This window comes from Sinohyriopsis cumingii, chromosome 2 (assembly GCF_028554795.1).
Source record: "Sinohyriopsis cumingii isolate HCF-2022 chromosome 2, ASM2855479v2, whole genome shotgun sequence".
NCBI classification, from domain to species: domain Eukaryota; kingdom Metazoa; phylum Mollusca; class Bivalvia; order Unionida; family Unionidae; genus Sinohyriopsis; species Sinohyriopsis cumingii.
Genome location: NC_142962.1, coordinates 5,805,143 through 5,829,950, shown reverse-complemented (window position 1 = coordinate 5,829,950; position 24,808 = coordinate 5,805,143). Strand labels below are relative to the sequence as shown.

The 24,808-nt window shown below is 42.2% G+C and overlaps 1 protein-coding gene across 2 annotated transcripts in view; it reads left to right on the top strand.

Moving 5' to 3' along the window:
* Window positions 1-2,226: 2,226 nt before the first annotated feature.
* LOC149804280 (interferon-induced protein 44-like) overlaps window positions 2,227-24,808 on the top strand; it is a 60,345-nt gene continuing 37,763 nt past the window's right edge. Inside the window, exon 1 of one of the 2 annotated variants that reach the window (XM_089938333.1) lies at window positions 2,227-2,542. The gene's annotated coding sequence lies outside the window, so the exon portion shown is untranslated. The remainder of the gene's footprint in view (window positions 2,543-24,808) is intronic. The other variant, XM_089938341.1, reaches the window with a different exon arrangement.

Sequence of the window (24,808 nt, the reverse complement as noted above, 5' to 3'; positions counted from 1 at the left end):
GTTATTGCATAACATTAAACGGCAACCTCGAAAACAGTTTCCATACCAGCAAGCTTATTTTCATGTGACTGAATGCTGCAAAAATGTATATAATACTTTATGTTTTGAGTACTAGAACTGCACACGAGCACTGAGTCACACTTTTGCTTTCTACTGGGCCTCACCAGTTCAGTTAATTAATGATCGTAATGGAATTATGTAGCATGCAATGCAGATTTTTGTATTTATGATCATCAAATTAGCACCAACATTGACTGCGAAACATAAAACTTTTGTTCACCGCTCCGGTGGCCTAAGAGGGTGGTTAGAGCGTCCGCCTAGGATGCAGGAGGTCGCAGGTTCGAGCCCCGTTCGAGTCATATCAAAGACTTATAGAAATGGTATTTGCAGCTGCCTCGCTTGGTGCTCAGCATTAAGAGGTTATTACGAGGACTGGTTGACCTGGCGTCAGGATAATGTGATTGGGTGGGTCATACTGCTACATGTCTGCAGCATGATGCCCCAGTGCTAGACATCACTATAAACTGCCACAATAAAGACATGATGTGGCGTCACTAGGGTTGGTGTCACCCAGTGCGGTAACTCATGATGTCACCCCCATGGACCTCCTTCCTGCACAAAAATTCTAAATTTTTATAGACAGTCATGTACAGTAACTCATGGTGTCACCCCCATGGCACACTTCCTATACAAAAATTCTAAATTTTTATAGACAGTCATGTACAGTAACTCATGGTGTCACCCCCATGGAACACTTTCTGCACAAAAGTCGAAAATTTTATAGACAGTCATTTGGGTGTCACCCCCTCTGATGGTGTTACCCGGTGCGGTCCGCACCCCCCGCACCCCCCCCCCAGTGACGCCACTGAAGACATCGTAGCGATATGACGGAAAAATTGTTAAAGCTACGTTAAAAATCCAAATCACACACACACACACACACACACACACACTTATTCGGCTTTAGCGATATGACTGAATGTTTTTTAAAAGATACGTTAAAAAAATTGAAATGCTAAGACTTCTTTTCCTATTTTTGCACCTTCTTGTTTGAGGGGGAAATCGACAGAGAGCCTACTCTGCTCGTTGGTGATCACACCCACCCACCCCATTTTCCACGTGTCACTCCCACATGTTTCTATTTACCTATTCCCTAGAGTATAAGCCGAAGAATCTGATGCTTAGTACGGTTAAATTTGCTTAGTATTATACCTGGGACCTGATATCACAGGGACGTTTACCGTCGCAAACAATTTACCTGTAAATCATACATGTACTATATAAAATAAGGTATCACAGTTCTATATTTTGTGCGCAATATATTTAAGAATCAACTTCGTGTAGCGTAGAGCATAAGCGGAATTGCAGTTCGACTTTCTGCCGAAGAATCTGGTGCTTAGTACGGTTAAATTTGCTGAGTATTATACCTGGCACCTGATATCACAGGGACTTTTATCGTCGCAAACAATTTACCTGTAAATCATACATGTACTATATAAAATAAGGTATCATAAATCTCTATTTTGTCGCGCAACCTATTTAAGAATCAACATTGACATTCCACTTCGTATGCCTATATAAAGTTTGGCTTACTAACATCCTTTAAAGAAATGCCAGACAATTTCCCATGCTGCCGCTTGACAATTATTTTTTTCACATCGGGTGTTGAACTGTCATACCCTAGCGAACATATTTGTACAGAGACCACATACATGTAATAGATGATTTTGTCAAATCGATATTCGCGAAATAGTGCTTGACACTGAAACCTGTTTCGGGCCTCGCTTCCTGATTTATTGCAACTCTCTGAGTAAATGTACCACACAAATATATCTGCAGCGATGAGAATGTAAGAAAAAACTGTACGTATTAAATCCCGTTCCTTAGTTACCTCGAAGGAAATCGTACACCGTACTCGCTAGATGTTTGCCTTACCATTTCCCATAGTACATGTTTGTTTCTTACGTCAAAGATTCCTATCCCTATCGTCCTTCTGCATAAAAATTGATTTATGTTTTTAAACGTGGTCTCCATAAAGGCATTGTTAAATAAGTTCTTCAGAAATATAACTGTCATTGAACTGGTGAGAAACCTGCTTAGTCCTATGTGACATTTTGATATTATACAATTATTCCGGTAATTACTTTTATTCCGGTATACTTTCCTGTAAATATATTTATTCCGGTTAATCTCGTAACCGGCATGATTATCACTGAAGTTTTTAAAACAAAATTCAAAGATATGCAACTTGGCGAAATTTGAGGGGCTTGACGCGTGTCGGAGCCAGATTGTTTTCTTTGCGTCACTATCCACCATATGAACGTATATCAACGTTGCAGTGAAGATGTACACCTTTCCTTGGAGTGTAGATTTCACAAATGTGTAGATGTCGCAGTTAAGACATACAACTTTTCTTCGAGTGTAGATTTCTTTCACCAGGACGTTTCTCGATAGCTGCGGACTTAAACTCGTGCTAATTATTTCCTCAGAAATTTCCAAAAACAACACATAAATCCGACCGAGGTGCCCAAGATTTAATTAGGTAAGTGCTATATTTTGTCTTTATAATCAATTTCATCTTTAAACATTTTAAAAATGGTAGCTTATATTGCCACTTATTCTTAGAAATGCTGGATCTACTTTCGTTTGATTTTCTCAGAAATGCTAAGGAAAATTGTACACGTCTCTTTCCAGAAAAGACGATAAAACAAACATACGCTTCCTAAGGTATGTTGTGTCTTTTACAGGGTGGAGAACTAAAACGTGATTAGTATATATGCGAGATATAAAACAACAATGCATACAGTCCATTGGTCTATGCACCTGTTAAAGTTTAAAGATCAAGTGGTGGGTTGGAATGTAAGAATGCACTCATATGTGCATCCATTGCACTGACGTATACACACATGACTCACTCTGCTCTAGGTAGGATATATAATTCATAGCCATGAGTTTGGACTAAAGGAAGTTTGGTAGAATCGAGTAAAATTTGTAAAGATTGGGAAGGGAAGAAGTCGATATATAATCAGAGTGATATTGTCATGCTGATAATTAAATGATAAAGACTAGCATACAGAGGCTTGTGGAAAATTACCAGTTATAAAAAGGTTATCAACACTATTAAGACATGCTATTTGATTGGGTATGAGATGGGTTTTTTTCGAACCTTGCTTTATTTACAACCCACTGTGTCCTTGGCATTATCTCGTACATAACCTGAAAGAACCTTCGGGGATTTGTTAACCACACTGCCTTGCGTGTGGCTTGAATTTGACTTATGAGCATGCATCTTGCAGTTTAAACTCCTAATGAGAAGTACCATCATGAGCTTTTCCGATTTTAGTTACCGGAGTCAAATACACAATAGCCCATAATTACAGCCTTCCCTTACAAGCAAATGCATGATTTTAGTTAATATACATAAACCCGTGGTGAGCCTACGCGATTGTAACCTGCAGTATAAGGGGATTACTGCCATAATTATATGCGTGTAGTTTCTAACCTTCCTTGATGAAGCTTTGTAAATGGCTGCTTGTAAGTGGTACGTTCGAAATTCTGGCCATGTATATTGTATTCTTCATTTATGAAAATTGTACGAGTCAGTTTGTAAGTGCTTCTTTCCTTCTGCGTTATTGTCAATGGTTGCTTACAAGTGCTACATTCATAATTCTAGTCATCAATTTTCTATTCCTCATTGATGCAAGCTGTAAATGGGTGTGTGCAAGTCCTAAAATCTAATTTCCTTCTGCGTTTTTGTGTCTTGCAATTTGCCTACTACTGAATTAATTCTACATTTTGTCCTATCGCAAACGTTATTTCAGTTAATACACGTTTTGTATATTCTGTTTATAAACTTGCTCTATTAAATTTTATCATCCCAACTGCTGTTTTCATACAGATTTGGTCTTGCAACAATGTAAATACTAAGGTTTATCAGCATCGTCTTTGTTGTCCAACTCGTTTCGCCATCTGTCATAATGACATACATGAGAATAGCATGACATTATGACAACTAGTCCGAGTTTCCTCCGACCCTTGCCACCCCGTTTCTGATATTTATGTTAGTGTGTAGGGTCAGAGTCCGTTGCTTATCAAAAAGTTTGAAATATGCCGACACATTTGGTGTCGGCAGGTAGCCGCTTACTAGCCGGCCTAGCACACTTTAACGATTTTTCATCGAGATATACCTGCATGAAATCGATATGAATATCATTTATTTTCTCAAAAATTGCGAGCATATCATTTGTCGTGTCTTTACTCCGCTGACAGACAAGACGAAAGTACATCGTTGCTGAAATTTGACATGTATATCGCCATTTGCATTCCGAAACACATGAATATACAAATCTCGCAACCTAAATGTCAATGACATCAGAGGTCAGATAGTCACGTGATATTGACAATAAACAAATTTCCAACGTTGTTGTACATAGAATTTAAAAATATTACATAGAAGTCACGTAATGTTTGTAAATAAATATAATGCACACTTAATTCTAAATAAATTTATTCTGAGAACAACGACCAGATCCTTTCGGTACCGCAACAGGTTGAAGAAAATCATTTTCAACCAGTGCTAAGCATTTGGTCTAACGGTACCAATTGCGCAAGTCCAGGTGGGCGGAGCTTAATGTGTAGGGAACATTTTATTCAGAGTTAAAGAACAACACTAGCTGTGATTGGTGCATTATGTAAGAGTTGTACTTTCTGATTGGCTTTAAATAAAGTTGAGCCTCTTGGCAACATGTGAGGTTGTGTTAATTTCTATCTAGATCATATATTGTATTTTTTATGATTTTTTTAAAATATGGTACACATGGCTGAAAATGTGCTTGTTGTGACTAGATAACTCTTACCCCTGTCTAGTTCCAGTAGAGTTATCTCTCTTAAATGCAATGGAGTACCTGGTTATGTCATTGTCAAATTGACAATCTAGCATTGTTCTATATGACAGTGTGTGACATGCATGCCCAAGTAGGACAGAAAGTATATTTATTTCACAAAACATTAGCATCGAGGTATATGGAAAAACAATTGGTACCGTGATACCATTAGTGAGCGACGTTTTTGTTGGTGTCACGTGACTACCGCATTGACATGTGCTATCTGCTTCATGAATCTAGTTTTCTTAAAGTTGCTACAACATTTATGGATATCCGGTCCTTGTTTTCAGAATAAATATTTTGAGAAGTTTGTGTTCTTTCATTTTTTTTAAATAAATATTACGTGACTTTCATTGATATGTTCAATGTGTTTTCCTACAGCAACACTAGCAATGATGTATTGCTGATATCACGTGACTATATGACCTCTGATGTCATTGACATGTAGGTTCCGTGATTTGTTTAGTCATACGAACTAAGAATGCTAATGGCAATATCCGGGTCAAATTTCAGCAACGCTGTAGTTTCGTCTCGATTGTCAGCGGATTAAATATATAACGAATGCTCTGCTCGCGATATTTGAGAAAATAAATTATATTCCTATCGATTTCATTCAGTTATATCTCGATGAAAGGTTGTTCAAATTTGCTAGGCCAGCCAGTAAGCGGCTACCTATGCCGACACCAAAAGATTTCGGCGAATTCCAACTTTTCGATAGGCAATGGACTCTGACCCTACACCCCAACATAAACGTCCAAATATCAAAAATGGGGTGGCAAGGGTCTGAGGAAACTCGGACTATATGTCAACAGACGGCTCTACAAATTTCAGAAGTTTTTACCTTTACCAGAAATAACTAAAGCTCCCCATGGAGCTTTACGGCATTCATTTTGTGTCGATAAACATTGTAACTCTTTCAGTACTTTTTTTTAAGGTGTACGTTAACAACGAAGTTTTAATCGTTCTCTAAAACCATGTACTTTCTTGAAGAGCTAAGTGATTTAAGGTACCGTAAGAAAACAGGGTGATCCATCTTCCTCAATCCCAGTTTTGACACACTTGACTATTTAGTTTCTCCGTTTGAGAAATCTGTTTCTTAGTGATGTCTCTCATTACTTTGGAAACATTAGTTATTTTAGCAAAGTAAGGGCGAGAAATGACAATGATATATTCCCTCGTACTTTAGTCAGCGAGCTTTTATCAGACGACCCCTTGTATGAAAATATCTTATTGCACTTCGCCCATTTTGACTCACCTCACAGATGTCTATTTTTTCCTGAGATACTGTTGTACTTAACCTCTGGCGAAAATAATATATTTCAGAACATCATCAATATCACATTAAAATAATTTATAGGTAAAATGATATATTTCAGAGCAACATCAATAGCACATAAAAAAGTTTATAGGCAAAATGACATTAAAAAAATTAAGCATTCCGATAGGTTTTCTAATTCTTAACACAATCTTCATTTTGGAACATATTTTGTCGCAAAAGCCGAAAAAATCAAATTGTGGAAAATCAAGTTCGTATCATGATAAAATGGTTTACGTGCGATTAGAAGAATTAGATTTAGTGTACGATTATTTTCCAGTACTTAATTTACATTGTTAATGTAAGTAGTGAATGGGGTCACTTTAGCGACAATGGGAATTAGCATTAAAAACCACCCTGGGTCACTTTGGCGACAATGGAAATTTAACATTAACCACCCTGGGTCACTTTGGCGACAATGGAAATTTAACATGGGCAAAAAACCCTGGGTAAGATTAGCGACAATGGGAATTTAACATGGGGAATAGAGTTTGGGTCTGTCTAGCGACAAGGGGAATTGAACATGGGGAATAGAGTTTGGGTCTGTCTAGGGACATGGGGAATTGAACATGGGAATAGAGTTTGGGCTTGTCTAGGGACAATGGGAATTGAACATGGGAATAGAGTTTGGGTTTGTCTAGGGACAAGGGGAATTGAACATGTTAGAAAAAAAAAGCTACTTTAGGGACAAGGGGAATTAAACATGGGATTTTTTTAAAAAAATGTTTTAAAAAAAGGGTGGGCAATGGAAAGTCAGTCTCTTTTCGAGAAATGTGGGTGGCCCTGAAAAGGGCCTTTGGTTTTATCTTAATATTAACATAGACGGCATCTGTCACATCTTCTTCTTCTTAAACTCCTTCTAACTGCAGGTCCATACACAAGTACCCTCTTGAGGCATCCTTGTCTTTCTATGTAAACTCTTCTCATCCATAGACTAGTATCTGTCCTATCGACAACAGTCCACTTGGACCGGACATACATGGGTATGTCCGTCCTGAACATCATTGTTGACACAAGGGTGGAAGATTGAACGTCGGTCCACATCTTGAGGCTCCGAAAACAGGTGAGTGATTGCGCTGAACTGCGCTTATTTATAGGGAGAGGAAGGATTGAAACGGATTGAGTTCATTGACCAATCCAAACACGCGTGACAAAATTCAGTCAGCCTGCATCCAATCCGTAGAGAGCAGTCTGTGACGTCACGTGGTCTATATAGATTCGCTAGCGCCTGTGTGCAGTCAATCTATGCGACAGTGATCCAACATGTCGGAAACTCAGAAAACGATTCACTGGGGTGCACCAGCAGTGGAGACCGCCCAAGGGAACCCGGACTTACTTTCAGAAGAGGTACATTGGGATTTTCTGGATTTTCTTACCTTGCAAGAATTTGTTCCGGAACCTTCGTCTCATTCTTCATTACCGCAAGTGGAGAATTTTAGACAGAGACAGAAAGAAGAATTGGAGAAACTTATGCAACGACAAAAGGAAGCGGAACAAGCTTTTCTCCTACAGCAACAGCAACAGCAACAAGAAGAGGTAAGAAAAAAACAACAACAAGAAGAAGTAGCAGCAAAGAAACAAGAGGGTGAAAATCAAACGGTCACGGTACTGTTGAACATTTTAGCGGAGTTAAGAAGTCTGAAACAAATGTATCAGACTTCTTTATCACGACCGAAGAGAATACGACCTTCCCGAGCTAAACACGCCAACCCTGTGACTAAGCCTACCGTACCACCCTTAGTGATTTCAACCCAATCATCATCATCAGAAGTAGGCCTCGGCCGTGGCAAAGGCTTAAGGCAGTTAAAGTTGATTGCTTAAACTCACCCCTACACCAAAAAAGGCCCTTTTCAGGGCCACCCACTTCTCTCGAAAAGAGATAGCCTTTCAATTTGCCAATAACTCAAAAATCAACAACAAAAAAAACCATTTTACCCTTATACTACGTGTCTGTGTATGAGTGCGTGAGTGTAGCTTCTTATTTAAAATCAAAACTCAAAGACACTTACCTTATATAATTAATGTATTCTTTTCTCCATAGTTACAATCCAATTCACAATTTATAACAGAACACTTTATAAAGTTCATACACTTCTTCTGTTTCTTTTTTACTCTCTCTGTTTTTTCAATTTCTTCACCGTCACAGTCTTTTCCTCCTCTTCTTCCTCACTTTCTTCCCTTCTTCTTTTCTTCTCCTGTTTCTTTTTCTTCACCTGGCTGCTTTCATCCTCTGAAGAATCTCTCTCTTCTTCTGAAGAATCCCTCTTTTCTTCTGACTCCTCTTGTTTCTTTTTTGGGCAGTCTGGAGACCAATGTCCTTTTTCTTGACAATAATAACAGGTATCTTGACTTTTGTCTTTTCTAGTCCCTGTTTTTTTTTTCTTTTTTGACGGTCGGGACACTCTGAAGACCAATGCCTTTTCTTCTGACAGATATAGCAAGTATCTTGACTTTTATCTCGAAAGGAAGGAGAGTAGTCCGTCGGCTGGTCTGAAGAGAAGTTTCTAATGACCCCTCGCAAAGCTCTGATGAAACGTTCGATTTGGTTAGTCTCTTCCATCGTTGTGCTCGGTTTGAGAGTGAAATGAATAGTGAAAGGACAAGACACACACCCTTTTATATACGCTGGTTTGCCATGACTATAAATTAGTCTATGGTGTTTAAACTTGAGTCATTTGACGTTTTGCACTCAAGATGAAACGATCCTATTCATTTGAGAAGAAAGAAGAAGAAAGTAAGAGGCAGAAACGTGATCTATCGCCTCGTACCAGAGCTGATGTATTGGCACAAATTCATGCCAGTGATTTTGAAGAGGACATGAGTGAACCAGAATCCCAACCCTCTAAACAAAGTTCACCACCCTTAGTCAACCCTGAAAAGTACTATTCTATTCGAGAGACGGAAAAGCGCTCCTCTAGAAAATTTAGAACCACGGCTTACACCTACACAGCGAAGTTTAAAGATTTCAAGTCCGACGTGCCATTGGAGAAAGCAGAAGGGTTTATCACCGAGATGTGGGATTCTTTGCTTACCGCACTCAAGCGACAATGTCAACCCAAAGAAGACGATCGCTTGACACTATCCATAGATCACGACAGCTTGAAATCCCCTGTTTGGATCGAGTTTAGCAGACCCGCAGAACTAACCCCTTCCAAAGTCATGGACAAGATTCAACACGTACAACAATCTAATGACCAGTTTGACATCACCGATGGTAAAGCCACACTGAAAATGGCCCACGTCTCTCTTCCTCAAGGGACAGGACGCAAAAAGGTCTTATTGGTGAACGACCTTCGCAGCACCAAAAAGAGTCTCGTCCAAATTAACAACCCTCAAGCCAGATGTGTTTAGCCCGAGCCATCGTGGTGGGACGAACCTATGCCAACAAGAACGAGACGACAGAATGGAAAAGAGCCTGGAAAACTATTCAACGATCCGACCGAGCCAAACAACGAAACGAAGCAGAACTCCTGTTGCAACAAGCTGGCCTGTCCAAAGACACACCCTGTGGCATTCCTGAAATGCAAAAATTGCAAGATGTCCTAGCTCCACGCTACACCTTGAAAGTGCACCCTCAAGAAGTGCGTGGACCTCTGTTGTTTCGAGGGAAAGACTTTAAGGATGGAAAATACATTCATGTCTATTATCACGATGACCATTTCGATACCATTACCACTATCACTGGATTCCTGGGATATGTTTATTATTGTGAGAAATGGGACTATGGCTATAAAAATCGAGAACAACACAAACATTGTGGATGGAAATGCTCAGGATGTTTGGCTTCTCCACCCTGTCTGAGCGAAGGACAAGAAAGAGTACATTGTCCTGCTTGTCTGCGTACGTTTGTCAGCCCTACCTGTTACCAACAACATCTGAAGACGCAAGGTTCACAGCAGAAATGTGCTTGTCAACTCCTGAGATTGTGCCCTACGTGTGGACAAGGCCTACGTACCAACAGTACCAAGACACACGTATGTTCAGGAAAAAAAAATGTCACATTTGTCATCACATCGTGGACTTGGAACACCAGTGCTACTTGCAAAAATACCAACCCCCACCAGAGAAAGAGGATGGACACAAGAAGAAAGGCAATTTCATTTTTTTCGATTTCGAATGCATGCAAGAGACTGGCATTCACGTTCCTAATTTCTGCGTGGCTCATCGAGCGTGCGAGAAGTGCATTCAAGAACCTATCTTCAGTCATTGCCCTCACTGCAGCAAGATTCCCGGAGGGTGTGAAAAAATCTTTCGAGGACCGAACACGTTAGCCGATTGTACCCAATGGGTCTTAGACCCCATCGACAAGACGTGGAGCCAAGAGGACATCGAGCGTTACGGAGATTGTCATCGTCATGCCACAGTGATGGCTCACAATTTCTCCGGATACGATGGACAGTTTCTGTTGAGGTATTATACGGAACAAGGCATAGAACGTCCTAAAGTGACTTTGAACGGAGCCAAAATCATTTTCATGCAAGTGGGACAAGTGCAGTTTAAAGATTCGATGAGCTACTTGGCCATGCCTTTGAGTCGAATGCCTAAAACGTTTGGAATGACAGAAATGGCTGAAGGGTACTTTCCACACTTTTTCAATACGGAAGCCAATCAACACACCGTTCTACCCCATTTGCCTGAGGCTCACTATTACGACCCTGACAACATGCGTACCGAACAACGAGAAGCTTTCTACGCTTGGTACCAGGCTCACGCCTCCGACCCTTTCGACTTTCAGGAAGAAATGTTAAAGTATTGTCGTTCCGACGTGGACATTTTACGACGTTGCTGTGGAAAATTTCGAGAACTGTTCATGGAACACGGAGGGGTCGATCCTTTGAAAGAAGCTTGCACCATTGCCAAAGCGTGTTCCTTAGTGTATCGACAACGATTCATGCCTGAAAACACCGTGGCTGTCATCAGCCCTCAAACGACCCACTATGTCAAACGTCAGTACTCGGTCAAAGCCCTACGTTGGTTACATTACTTGTGCGACAAGGAAGACAAATGGATTCAGCATGCCCGCAACGGAGGAGGTGAAAAGACCATCGGAACGTATTCGGTCGATGGTTGGGACTTAGAAAACCCCAAGATCGTGTATGAGTTTAACGGTTGCTTATTTCACGGATGTCCCGTCTGTTATCCTGACCGTGGCACTAAAAATCAGTTTTTGCAACGAACCATGGAAGACTTGTACCAGGACACTTGTCAGCGACGCCTAAAGTTAGAACAGCGTCGTGGAAAGTTACAAGCTGATGGACCCCCTGAACCCGAGGGATAATTTGTACGGAGGAAGGACCAATGCCACCTGTTTGCTGTACCAAGCCGACGAAGAGAAAGGAGAAGAAATCAGATACTTGGGCGTGTGTTCGCTGTATCCTTACGTGTGCAAATATTGCCGCTTTCCTGCAGGGCACCCACAATTGTTCACGGAACACATCGACCTGAAAAAACATTCGACAATACGAAGGCTTGATCAAGTGTAAAGTTTTGCCTCCCACTAACCTATACCATCCCGTCTTACCTCACCATTGCCAAGGCAAACTGATGTTTTCTTTGTGCCGTACTTGTGCCGAAACGTGCAACCAAGACCAACCTTGTCAGCACACCCAGGAAGAACGGGCCTTGACGGGAACCTGGGTCAGCGTAGAATTGTTCAAAGCTCTGGACATGGGATACCAACTGTTAGAAGTGTACGAAATATGCCACTTTCCCAAGACACAACAATACCACAAGGGTGACCCCAGTCAGAAAGGCATTTTCGCCGACTACGTGGATTCCTTTTTGAAACTGAAGCAAGAAGCCAGCGGCTATCCGTCCTGGTGTCACACTCCCGAAGACCAAAATACATTGAAAGAGAAATACTATGAACAAGAAGGCATCCCTTTAGACCACATCGAGAAAAATGAAGGCAGGCGATCGTTTGCCAAAGTGATGTTAAATTGCTTGTGGGGTAAAATGGCACAACGACCTTGTTTACCCAAGACGGAATATTTGACAGAACCTTCCCGCTACTTCCAGATGATTCACGACAAAACCAAATACATGAAACACGAGGACGTCGTTCGCGAGGATTTGATCTTGGTCAATTACGAAGAAGATCTGGACTTTGTACAAGACGACCCTTTTGGAAATGTCATCATTGTGGCTTACATGACAGCTCATGCTCGATTAAAATTGTACGAAGCTTTAGAACTGTTAGAAGAACGTGTCCTGTACTTTGACACGGACAGTTGCATTTACATCCAGCACCCGAGTCAACAGCACCCTGACATCGAAGGAGACCGTTTAATAGCCTGGACAGACAAGCATCCCGACGACAAGATTCTAAGTTTCGTCAGTGGCGGTCCCAAAAATTACGGCTACGAATACCGGGACCCACAAGGAGAAGTGCACACGACGTGCAAAGTTAAAGGATTGACTCTGAATTATCGTACCAGTCGTGTGGTCAACTTTGGGGTATTGAAAGAAGCCTTGCAATCGGGAGAGAATGAACACTTTAAAATGACCACCTATCAACCGAACAAGATTGTACGTTCACCCACTCACCACATCGTCAGTCGACCCTTGGAAAAAGTCTATCAAATCGTGTACCAGAAGCGAGTGCGACTTTCCAATCATTTCACCTTACCGTATGGACACGTCGGTATTGGTCTGTATATAAAAAGGAACCCTAGGCAAGATCGATAGTTCATTGTGACTACCAAGCGAACAAGATGAATACTTTCAGAGAAACACAAAACAAGTTTAGAAAGGCACAATTCAAGTGTGGGGCTTCTGAAGTGGAATGCGATTGTGAGCCTTGCGACTTTTTTAACCTGTGTTAGTGACAGTACCAGAAGAACCCGTCACCCAGGACAGGACTGTCGTGGACAGGCCTGAAAGACCCTTTCGGGAGGACACTTGTGTGACCTTACCCCCTATAGAACTGGTCAGAACTTTACCCAAAACATGTTGTACAGACACTTGTTTTTATTCCACGTTAATGGTTATCATGTGCCTTTTATCCTTGTAGTTAAGCCTTTGGCTTTTATGTATTTTTCTCTTTCGTATTCATGTTTAAAACATTCAATAAACGTGTTCTGAAAAAAAGTATATAAACTCTCGTCTTGTTTGTTTTTTGTGTCACAAGTGACATTCCTCACACTATGGCTACCTCTGCTGTCTCTGCTCCCTCTTCCTCCACTGTCAAAGTCATCGACGAACACTTAGATCGTGCCAGTTGGGAGGCTTTGTATCTTCGCCATCCCTTTAACATGCTCATTGCTGGACCTAGCGGTTCAGGCAAAACCGAATTCGTCAAACGTTTGATCGAACATAAACATCATTTGATCGATCGACCCCCTCAAAGAATCGTGTGGTGTTACAAAGAGTGGCAATCGGCGTACAGCCTCTTGCGAGAAAGTCAAGGCGATTCCATCGTGTTTGTGGAAGGCATTCCTAAAGAAGAGGACGGCATCGTCTCTGACTCCTGTCAAACCCATTTGGTCATTTTCGACGACATGTTAGGAGAAGACGAAGAAGAAATTAAACTGTGGTTCACGCGCAAAGGGCATCACCGTAATGCCAGTGTCGTTTACATCACCAAAAATTTGTTTCAACAAAGTAAAGCCCATCGCACCATCAGTCTCAATGCGCATTACGTGGTCTTGTTTAAAAGCCCTCGAGATAAATCGCAAGTGCAAGTCTTAGCCAAACAGTTAGGAACGCCTTGGTTGACTCAGGCGTACGACGATGCTACTCAAACTCCACACGCCTATTTACTCGTCGATTTGAAACCTACGACCCCCGATGATTTGCGATTTCGTACCCACTTGTTTCAACACTGGTGCCAAGACGGAGGGCCTGTCCTGTACACGTCTCCGTCCTCGACTTGATTTCACTCCACAAAAAAATCTATAAAAACCTCAGACCCTTTTCGTCTGTCTCACACACATTTTGAACATGACGTCCCTTCAGTCGCATCTTCCCGTCAAATTGATTGGTGCCTTGTATGGCATCAGTCGAGAAAAAAATCCACAAATACGAGCTCGTGTCTTAGAAGCTAGTCTCAAAGAAGTCTTACGATGGTTCACGGTGACGGCACGTCAATTACTGCAAGGGATCATTCAGATTCCTCATCAAACCAAACGCTTTTTTGATCGAAACAAAGTTGCTTTGACCCAACTGGCCGATCCCCGCATCGACACTCAAACCAAAAAACAAATCATTTTGAAACCTGGAGGTAGCGGTACTCTAGGAGGGGTCATCATTCGCTCTCTCTTAAGATGGGATCCTAATGCCCCCAAACTTCTTACCAAGAAAAAAGTCAAACGAAGCTCTAAGAAGAAAAAGACCAGGTCCCCAAGGAGAACTTCTCCAGTGGCGGGACCCTCCTCTTACCAGACACCACCCCGGAAAAAGAAAAGAAGCCCCCAGAAAAAGAAACAGAGAAAAAGTCCCCAGAAAAAGAAAAGCCCACAGAAGAAAACTAGTCGCAAGAGAGGCACTTCGGCCAGGACGCAACTTTACACTCGCAAACCACGACCTGCCACGGCGGTGACTGCGTCTCCGGCAGCCTCACGTTCATCCACTTCTCCGTTGATGACACCAAGAACTGAAGAGTACTTGGAGACGTTGATCACACCAAGAACATCTCCGTTGATGACCCCAAGAACTTCCCCAGTGGCAGGTCCCTCCAATTTAGCGGCAGTGGCCGCTGCTCACAAAGTACCTTCTCCCAAAATCAAAGTCCAAGAGAGATCGGGCATGTTACAAAGTTTACTTTATTTGTCCAAGCAAGAACTGGCTCGATTTAGTCCGTTACGTACCCCTGCACGACGTGTCATGCCTGTCCTGAAGTTGATACGACGTAAAGACAATCAGTGGCGACGCGTTCCAGTATAAACAAAGGTGTGTGACCAAGTAGGGTATCAGTGTTTTGGTGCTCCTGAAGATGTCACCCTCCAGAAAACATCCCTCTTCTAAACAACCCCAAGGAAAGAAAAGGAAAGGACTGCCTCCTCGTTTAGTCAAACATGGGGACATGTTATCTGTCCTGTCCAAAGCTTCTCCACCTCTACGAAAAAAACTCATTCAATCAGCCTCCAAAGAGGTCAGCGATATCGTGTGCGAATGCTGTTTGAACGTCTTGAAAGGCACGATCCCTTTGTCCAAACACCAGAAACAATGCTTAGGCAAACATCGTCACGTTCTTCCCCAAATGGTTCAAAAGAACATTCCCATTTGTCAAAAGAAGAAGATGTTGGTCCAACGTGGAGGCATTTTACCCTTCTTGTTAGGTCCCTTGTTGAAAGGAGTCTTGGGAACCATGTTGGGAAGACTGGTGGGAGCAAAATAAAAAGGCCCTCTGAAGTCCCAAGATCTCAGAATCGACCCCTGACAACCCCATGGAAGGACGAAAACTAGCTTTAGTACCTTACAAACGATGGATGGAATACCATCGTTGGCAAGAACAACGCACCCCGCATTTACCTCCCAATCCCCATTTGAGCGAGATGTCCCAGTTACAACACGAATTGCAATCCTTGATGGATCGCCAAGATTTGTCCGAAACAGAAAAATCGCAAAAGTACGGTCAACTCTTGCAACGACTGCAACTCTTTCACCAGAAAGCTTTAGACGAAACAGCTCTACCCACTCTGAAAGATTTTAAGACCTTGATGAAAAGTCCAGCACCATCACCAGTACCAGTACCACCACTACCAGTGACCAGGACAGAAAAAGGAGAAGAAGAAGAAGAAGAAGAAGAAGAAGAAGAAGAAGAAGAAGAAGGGTTTCAAACTCCACCAGAAAAAGTACGCAAGTTAACAACATCACCTACCTCTAGAACTGGATGGATTAAAAAGATGATGGCTACCCCTTCTTCATCACAAGAGAAAAAGAAAGTGAAGACAGAAGTGAAGACAGAAGTGAAACAAGAACCGATATCCCCTGTTCACACATCCTCCTCCTCGACACCTATTGCCGGTCGCACACGCAAAGCATTGCAATCCAAGAAAGTACCCCAAGAGAAAAAGAGTAGCATCCTCCAAGAGTGGGTGTCTTATTAACACACAAACACAAAATAATAGAAAAAGTGTTAGCCAGGATTTACTACGATCCCTCCCATCCTGCAGGTTACGCAGGAGTTCAAAAATTGTATCGTGCTGCCAAAATGCGACTGAAAAGTCTCCGTTTACCTAGTTCTTCTGTGCAAGATTTACAAAAACAACCCTTGTGGGTGTGGTGTGGAGAACGTGTGCCTAAAACGCAAATGGTCTTTTTCTGCCAAATCTTCGTGGTGTATTGTGTCATCGGGGCAGCCATTGCCAATTTGAGTTTGCAACAAGGAGACAAACAATTGTGGACCATTTTATTAAGCCTCTGCATCGGTTACCTGCTTCCCAATCCCTCCCTGAAATTCTCCTCGAACGGGAACCACGGAAGCCTTGTGTCCAGTGCCAGTGCCAGTCACCACTCTAATAACAACAACAACAACCCCATTTTGGGCGGAGACACGCCTCTGACGTCCAGTAACCCCTCGGACAGCCACAGAACTCTGGAATTATGAGTCATCAAAACCAACGATGGTTACAAGAAGAAGCTACCTACACTTTACACAAACCCATTCGACGCAAGTTTGCCAGAAGTCGCACCCGAGTGGAAGGCATCGATCATCAATGGCAAGCCGATTTAGCCGATGTCTCTCATTTGGCCAGCTACAATCGCGGCTACAAATATTTGTTTTGTGTCATCGACGTCTTTTCCAAATTTGCCTGGATCGTGCCCTTGACTTCCAAATCCAGCAACGAATTAGTGCGAGCCCTGCAACGAGTGTTGAAACAAGGCGGTCGTCACCCTCTTCGATGGCAAACGGACAAAGGTACCGAATTTCTGAACCAAGCTTTCCAAAAAGAATTAAAGAAACGTGACATTCATTTTTTTACCACCGAGAATCCCGAAACCAAAAGCCAGCATCGTGGAACGTTTTCAACGCACTTTGAAAGAACGCATGTGGAAATATTTTACGCATCACCACACTCTGAAGTACATCGACATCTTACCGCACCTGGTGCAAGCGTACAACCAATCTTACCATCGAAGCATCGGACGTGCCCCGCAAGAAGTGACTCCCGAGAACGAAGTGTTGGTGTTTGAGGGCCTGTTTGGTACATCCCCGACGAGGGCTGTCCCCAAGAAAAGTGGAGAGTTGACCGTAGGAGATTGGGTGCGCATTGGCAAAACCAAACGCACTTTCGACAAAGGTTACTTACCTAACTGGACGACCGAATTGTTTCGTGTCACTGGACGAGTGCATGGCCGTCATCCTGCCGTCTATAAATTGGAAGACATGAACGGAGAAGTGCTCAAAGAAACGTTTTATTTGCCCGAGTTACAACGTGTCACCAAAAAAGAAGACGACGTGTACGACATCGAAAGCATTCTCGAACGCAGAACCCGTAAAGTAGGCAAACGATGTGTCAAAGAAGTCAAAGTACGTTGGAAAGGATATCCACCCAGTTTTGATTCTTGGATCGACGCTTCGCAAGTCATCGACTATAAAAAGAAGTGACCATCATGCCCTTTCACACAGACGCAGCTACGTCGACCACTCCTTCACCCAGTTCTTCTGTGCAAGATTTACAAAAACAACCCTTGTGGGTGTGGTGTGGAGAACGTGTGCCTAAAACGCAAATGGTCTTTTTCTGCCAAATCTTCGTGGTGTATTGTGTCATCGGGGCAGCCATTGCCAATTTGAGTTTGCAACAAGGAGACAAACAATTGTGGACCATTTTATTAAGCCTCTGCATCGGTTACCTGCTTCCCAATCCCTCCCTGAAATTCTCCTCGAACGGGAACCACGGAAGCCTTGTGTCCAGTGCCAGTGCCAGTCACCACTCTAATAACAACAACAACAACCCCATTTTGGGCGGAGACACGCCTCTGACGTCCAGTAACCCCTCGGACAGCCACAGAACTCTGGAATTATGAGTCATCAAAACCAATTTTACTTAACCTTACCCAGTGACAGTTCCATGGAGGTGTTTCCCCACAACACGTTGTGCTGTTACACGGCCAAATTACCTCAGGCCATCCCATTAGATCACGAAGCCTATTGGGAAGTGGCTTTGGTAGAAATGATTCACCCTACACAAATCCAAAACATCACTGAAAAGCAAAACACTTTTGAGGTCGAAATCCTGAACCAACAATTGCAAGAAGCCATGAATGACATCGGGTTTTCAGGCGACGTAAAACCAGCCAACAATTCACCCTTCAATATCTACACCTTGAAAATTCCGGCAGGGTTTTACTTTAGTGGCCAACATTTGGTGAACACCATTGCTTCCAGGTTCGAGTTAGCCTTTGGCAAAGCCCTGAACAGAATAAAAAAAAGTGTCACCCTGGCGTACCATAAAGTGGCTCGTCGCTTACTGATGAAATTTCAGGATACCCAAACGTTGTCCATCAGTTTTAATCGTGGCTTGTTTGATATTTTAGGTGGAGACACAAAAATGGCTCCAAATTTTAAACCGAAGATCAACAGGAATACGGAATTTTACAAGTTTTTTCGATTCCCTGTAGAACTGAACCAAGGACAGAATTTGATGTTTGTGTATTCCGATGTGGTGGAGTACAACGTGGTGGGACACACCTCCGTACCGTTACTGCGTGTCATTCCTTTCAAAGTGGATAGTACCACGACCAGTGACCAGGAAGGTGGGAACACCTATCACGTCCACCGCGAATTTGTACATCCTCATTATTTGCCTGTCAGTAAGTCATATTTGGACATGGTCAACATTGCTATAAAAGGAGATCTGGGACAAAATATTCCATTCACCAAAGGGAAAGTATTGTTGAAACTCCATTTTCGAAAACGGTTCTCTCACGACTCGTAAGTCATGTATCCAGTGTACCGAGGGGTTGCTCGACAGCGAGGACACGGTTTAGGAGATATGTTGAAATCGGCCTTTCGTTCGGTGGCCCCGGTGTTGAAACCGATGGTGACACGCGGATTGCACGCCTTGAAAGATGCGGCACTGACACAAGGCAAAGAATTTCTCCAAAATGTCATCATCGACAAACAAAACCCGAAAGAAGCCTTCATGAGGGCAGGCAAAAATGTCTTGCTGCAAACGGGTAAAGACCTTTTGAGCCGACGAGAAACACCTATAAATGCCCTGCACACTACCGAGTCAGGCATTCAGCAAGGACAAGGCAGAAAGAGACGACGAAGAAAACACCCTTTCACCAGACTTCACACGTCTAAAGCTAGAAAGACAAAGAAAAGAAGAACCGTTCGAGACTTAGACGTTTTTGATTATTGAGAAAGAACAAAAAAAATGATGCACCGAGAGTCTTGCGCCTGTTCCAAGTCGGAACTGGATCTGTTTGCCATGCCCCCCACGATGATGACGATGCAAGAATCCCAGTGGGTGGAATTTCACCCCGTCTCATCATTGACCGATTCCGCTCCCATCGAGTTTGAAATCAAAGGACAACCCGAATATTACATCGATCTGAATAGCAGTTACTTGTACTTGAAAGTCAAAGTTCTAGATAAGGATAATGGTGAAGCAGAAGACACTGAGAATATAGCTCCCGTCAACAATTTCATCCATTCCTTGTTCAGCTCAGTGGACTTGTACTTGAATAACAAACTGGTCAGCAGCAGCATGGATACTTACCCTTACCGTGCCTACCTGGAAAATCTCTTGACATACGGAATAGATGCCAAGAATACTCATCTCAATGCTTGTGTGCTATGGGAACCTGACGAAGCGGGCAAGTTTGACACATTAGATAAAGACAATGCCGGTTTCAGGAAAGACGAAACAAAATAAAAAAAGGACAGAGTTTAGAACTGATGAATCGTATGCATTTGGACATGTGGTTGCAAGAGAAATATTTGCTGAACGGGGTCAATGTCCGCTTGAGACTGAATCGCAGCAGTGCCGCTTTCCATTTGTTGGCTGATGATGATGCTACTAAGACTGGCAATCCTAAAAGCAAAATCGAAGAGGCCAAACTCTACGTACGACGCGTGGAAGTGTTACCTAAAGTGGGAAATGACATCAGTCAAACGTTGAGCAGAACGACCGCCAAGTATCCCATCCGACGCGTGGAAGTGAAAACGTTCACCATTTCCCGTTACCATCAATCCATAATCGAAGATCATCTGTTCCAAGGACAGTTACCCAAGCGTTTAATCCTTGGTATGGTCCTGAATTCAGCCTTCAACGGAGACTTCAATGAAAATCCTTTCAACTTTCAACACTTTAAGGTGAAGAAAATCGAAGTCAGTCGCGATGGCATAACCTTGTGTACCCGACCCTTTGAGCCTAACTTTACCCAGAACAATTACTTTAGAGCGTACTTGTCCCTGTACGAAGCCACCGGCCAGTTAGGAACCAACACCAGTCATGGCATTACGTACGAAGATTACGCAGGAGGCTATGCTTTGTGGGCTTTTGATTTCACCCCTGACCAGGGCAGCGACGAGGGACATTTTCACCCTATAAAATCCGGCCAGATTCGTGTGGAACTTCAGTTTGCAGACCCACCCCCTGATGTAACGGTGAACGTCATCCTGTATGCAGAATTCGATAACACCATATAAATCAACAGTTTAAGAGAAGTCATTCTAGATTATTAGAAGCCATGGAAGACTGTTATCCCTCTTTACCTAGTGGAGAAACTTGAGACATGAAATGTGAGGAGACTGTGGAAGAAGAATCTCAAGACAAAGACGAAGAAGTTGTCATGATGAAGTCGAGATGGCCAGAACAAGAAGCCCATTTAGTCTCCTGTTTTGCCAAACACTTGGTCGAAAAAATGACGGAATTGATCAAGAAAAATTGCTATGGATGTCAAAACGATCATCCCAGTCAAATTCAACACAATAAATGCCTAATGCTGAGTCAAGAAGAAAAATTGAACAAGTATCTGGACGAAGCTTGGAGTCTCATCTCGGACGAAGTCGTGTTGCATCAGTGGTATAAAGACTTGCGTGAACATTCTTGTCCACCATTAACCATTCAAGAGATCCATCGTATCGAAGCTCTCCTGAATCAGAGTGACGAGACGAAACGAAGAACGGTTATTTGTCAGACATTTTCAAGCAAAAAGTCAGGATCGAATTGATCACTTATCATTACCTGTGAAGAAGAAAAAAACCCACACAAAACATGGATACCTGGGAACTTTATTACCTTTTGAACCACAGTTCGTACACGGCTTCTTGGAATCCTGTCGTCTGTGCTAAAGATGAACTCCCTCATCGCAAACCTCAAGACCATCAAGCTTATGTCATCAACACGGACGACAGTCATCTCCCAGGAACCCACTGGGTAGCCGTCTACTTTCCTCGAGAAGGATGTGTGGAATATTTCGATTCGTACGGATTGCCCCCTTTGGCAGACGATGTCATCGACTTTATGAGAAGAAATGCTCAGACTACCCGATTCAATAATGTGAAATTACAAGGCACAGATTCCTTGGTGTGTAGACAGTACTGTGTGTATTTTCTGCATCATCGCAGCCTGGGCTATTCCTTAGAACATTTAGTGACTCATTTTGATCCTCGTTCTTCTTCTAGAAACGATGTGAAAGTAGATCGATGGTTTTGTGACCATTATGCTTATCTTTTGTCTCAAGCTAGGAAACGTAGTGTCCATCAATGGCCTAATGACTTCCAACAGTGGAAATGACAGTTTCATTCACAACGTTGTCAGCCCTGTTTAAAGTAGAGTATGAATTGAAAGAAAAATGTTTGTCATTTGAAAAAATGTTTGATGTTATATTGTTGGATTATTGTTAAAAATGTTAGAGTTGTTGGTTAGTGTTAAGTGATTTTGAATAAAAAATGTTGTGTTTTGAAAAAAAATGCCTTTGTGGTTTGTTTGGCTATAAGAATGTTGATTTATGCTCTTTGACTTCTTACTATCCCTCTCATGACACTCATTGAACGTTGCGGCTCGAAAACCGTGGAGGGATGTTTTCCTTCACGTCCGCGCTTTGACTTTAAGAACCGGGGTAGTTTACAGTCTAACCATCCATTGTCGACTGATCCTCCTACTAAAATGTGCTCCAAACTAGCTAAGCTAAACGAAGCCTACGTGAATTTGCATAGGGTCAGACACAGTCTGATACCAAAAGCTGAAGAGATAGAGAATGTGAGAATGTTAAAAGTCACTGAAGACCTGATAGAAGAGCTCTTCAGAGAAGAAGTGAACAGGGAGAAAGAAGAATGGACAGAGAAGTACAGACTTCAGAGACAGCAGCAACAGCAGCAACAACAGCAGCAGCAGCAGCAGCAGGAACCTGAACCTGACAGAGGCTTTGTCGATTGTCGTATCGACACCAAAGAGTTCTTCTTCTCTTTCCGAAGAAGCAGACCTATCGTCAGAAAGTTTATCCTCAGAGGACGTCGCATTCTTAGAAACTAAAAGATTGCCATAGCAAACAAAAAAACCCTACCAAAAAAAACAGCCCTTTTCAGGGCTACCCCAATACTCTAGAAAAGAAATAAGAATCGATTTGCCAATATGTGTAGGTAGAGTAGTGTGAATATAAACACTGACTCTTTTTTATAGTGAGAGGGTATGTGTTTGTGTATAGGATTGTGTGTTTGTAAGTGCTCACGTACGTTGGTGTGGACAGTAGATTAAGATCATGTTTTTGGCTGTTTGAGGTGTGGGGAGGGTAGATTTGGGGGTTTGATTGGATTGCTTTGCGTATGTGGATAGTATATTGAAGTGATTCATGCAATTTTTTTAGAATAGTAACGGGTAGTATAAAAAAGTGAGTGTTTCTTTTAGGTCCGCGCGTTGTTTTGGTCATGATCTAGGTAAGATCAATTTTATGTTTTGGGGATGTTTTCCTTCACGTCCGCGCTTTCAGTATAAATTGAAACTCGCTGGGCAGTCTAGCTACCCTTGTTGATTGATGAAGAGAATGAATACCAGAATTGTGAAACTGCTAGAACTCCAGTTGCACCTGGAATATGCCAGGCGCCTGTTGAATGAACTGGCCGCGGAAGCCATTGTCGAAGAGGGAAGGATGAGAGAGGAGGAGGAAAGAAGAAAAAAAGAAGAGGAGGAAAAGGAGAGAAGAAATTTCAGAATCCCAGAGACAGAAAATTGGGATTCTGAAGCCACATATCCCGCCTCTGCTGTCCCCCAAAAAAGAGTGAAAAGAGAATGGGGAAGAAGATGTGTGTGTGGCGCCAGGCCAGGAAGGTGCCAGCATTAGATAGGTGCATCTGGAGTTAAAAACCAACAGCCCTTTTCAGGGCTACCCAATACTCTAGAAAAGAAATAACAATCGATTTGCCAATGTGTGTAGGTAGAGTAGTGTGTATATAAACACTGACTCTTTTTTCATAGTGTGAGTGTATGTGTTTGTGTTTGTATTTGTGTGTTTGTGTTTGTAAGCGCTCACGTAAGTTTGTTTGAATAGTAGATTATGGGGTTGTTTATTGTTTCTTAGCGTATGTGGAAAGTATAGTTTGGGTTTTGTAACCGTTCACGTACGATTGTGTGGATAGTAGATTATGGATTTGTTTATTGTTTCTTAGCGTATGTGGAGAGTATAGTTTGGGTTTTGTAACCGCTCACGTACGATTGTGTGGATAGTAGATTATGGATTTGTTTATTGTTTCTTAGCGTATGTGGAGAGTATAGTTTGGGTTTTGTAACCGCTCACGTACGATTGTGTGGATAGTAGATTATGGGTTTGTTAAATGTTGCTTCACTTATGTGGATAGTATATTATATGAAATGAGAAAGTAGGGGGATGTTTTCCATCACGTCCGCGCTTTTCGTATAAGAACCCACAAGGTTTGATGATCAAACCATTCTACAAAGAATAAAAAAGAAGATGGAAGTGTCCCAACTGTTCAGTGATTTAAGGCATGTTTATTTTTGGATGGTGGATGGTGAATATGGAGTTGAAAGGATTGAAAGAGATTGGAGGTTAAGAACCAGTGTGCACTATGTGAACGAACTAAAATTAGCCAGGGAGATGATAGAAGGATTAATTGAAGAAGAAGTGAAGAGACTGAGAGGGCTAATAAATTCCCCTTATGTCAGAGTGGGAACATTAAAAGAGGCCCTGAAGAAGGTAGAAGAAGTAAGAAGGTTTTTGGAAGAGATAGAAAAAAGGTCAGAGTGGCCCTTTGTCAAAAGGAGTGTTGAAAGATTGAAAAAAGGGGAAGAAAAGATGAGAAAGGTGACAGATGAAGAAGTGGAGAAAATGAAGGACAGGTGGGCAAAAGATAGAAAAGAAGAAGAAAATAGAAAGAAAAAGGAAGAACTAGAGAAACTGAACGCTAACTGGATAGAAATCCAACAGAAGTTCCGAGCCATGGGTCACCCGGACTGGATACCAGAAACAGAAAAGAAGAAGAAGAAAGGAATGATGGAAAAAATAAGAGGATGGATAAAGAAGTTAAGGAGTTAGAAGAAGAAGAAGAAGAAACCCAAAGGCCCTTTTCAGGGCCACCCACATTTCTCGAAAAGAGACTGACGTTCCATTGCCTACCCTTTTTTTAAAAAATTTTTTAAAAAAAATATCCCATGTTCAATTCCCCTTGTCCCTAAAGTAGTTTTTTTTTCTAACATATTCA